Source organism: Apis dorsata, unplaced genomic scaffold, assembly GCF_000469605.1.
Source record: "Apis dorsata unplaced genomic scaffold, Apis dorsata 1.3 scaffold_231, whole genome shotgun sequence".
Lineage (NCBI taxonomy): Eukaryota > Metazoa > Arthropoda > Insecta > Hymenoptera > Apidae > Apis > Apis dorsata.
The window spans coordinates 389,299-390,752 of NW_006263513.1; the positions used below are offsets into that span (position 1 = coordinate 389,299).

At 39.1% G+C, this 1,454-nt stretch overlaps 1 protein-coding gene across 17 annotated transcripts in view; it reads left to right on the forward strand.

The window, feature by feature from the left end:
• Positions 1-1,454, forward strand: part of LOC102673156 (RNA-binding protein Musashi homolog Rbp6) — a 795,620-nt gene that overhangs the window by 73,936 nt on the left and 720,230 nt on the right. The gene's annotated exons all lie outside the window — the stretch shown is intronic.

Consider the following 1,454-nt stretch of genomic DNA (forward strand, 5'->3'; position numbering starts at 1 on the left):
CGACTGTTACGGTCGTTAGTCCCTGGTGAATTTTCTTCCCTGTATAATATACGACGGCCCGGGGAATTCTTGGTGGCGGCTTGGTCCTTCTCTTTGGGAGGGAGGGGAGAGGCGAGGGACTTTATGAAATTTTATCGTAGCGGGTGGTATCAATCAAATTTTTATCGATAGAAATTGCGGTGAAGGGCCGACGACGGGTGGAGCAAAAGGGAGGAATCGTCGTTCTACCCAAGGTTTCTTGGTTCTTGTCCAGGAAACTGATGTATAACGCGTTTCCAACTTGGGAAAGATTGGGACACAGTCGGTGGAAAAAATATACTGTGGACTCGTCGAGCCACCCTTTTTTTCCTTCTTTTCTCGCGGTAAAGCACGAAATAGGGAAGGCTTTCTAATTCTTCTTGAAGAATCGTTTCACTTGCGAAGAAATCTTTATTTTATCATTTGAGGTATGTAGATAGATTGGCTTCATATTTATCGACAAAAACAGTGAATATTTCTGAATACTTAAGACACCTAAATAGATTCATCCAGTCTCGAAATTCCTTTATTTAATCGAGATTCTAATGCGCGCACGGTTTGACGCCCCTCGAAACTTTCGATACAAGGAGAGTTAAGTTTGTTGGAACAAGGAGAATCACCGCTCCGCACACGTGGCGGAGTCGTTGACTTGTCCACTTTTACTTTAAACGACCTTCCACCGGATCCGCCAAACTCAGGTGATCTACAATCGCGATGAAGAACTTGGAACAAAGTTACAAGCGCCCCCGGGCAGGATTTCTCGAGTTCGTGGGTTATTATGGGGAGAGAGAGAGGAAGGGAGAGAGAGAGAGACTGCGATAGTTGTAAAAGTCGATCAGGATGGGGAGGGAAGTTAATGTTTCGGTTTAAATCCGTTTCTCCTCGCGTATCTTTCGGGCGGAGGGGACTAATTTTGTACTTGGCGGGCTTAAGCGATTATTGGCATGACGGAGTTAGAGCACGCTTTACGTTGCATAAAGTATCACGATGAAGTATTTATCGCGAATGAATAATTCAAAGTGAACGATTGAAAATTAGGATTAATATTAATTGAATTGCAAATGTTATTATATTCGCGAGCGTAACTAGAAAAGAAACGGAATGTAAACAGGGGTTTATTTTAATCGGATATTTCGTGTAGCTTCGCGTGTTTTATCTATTTTTCCACATTTAAATGCAAATTATTCCCGGTTTAATAATATAAAAGTCGATGAATAATATATTTCTAATTCGAGTTTTTCTTATCCGATTGCGGAAATATTTATGCATTTATAGAAAATTTAAATACAGATAAACATCTGTTATTCTAATTTGCATAAATATCTATAATTCATTGGATTTATTTCAATCGAATAATTGACAAATTTGTTCTTTCCGATTTATTCTTCAACAATTTGGATATATTACATCTTATTCGCAATAAAAAAAAAAAAAAA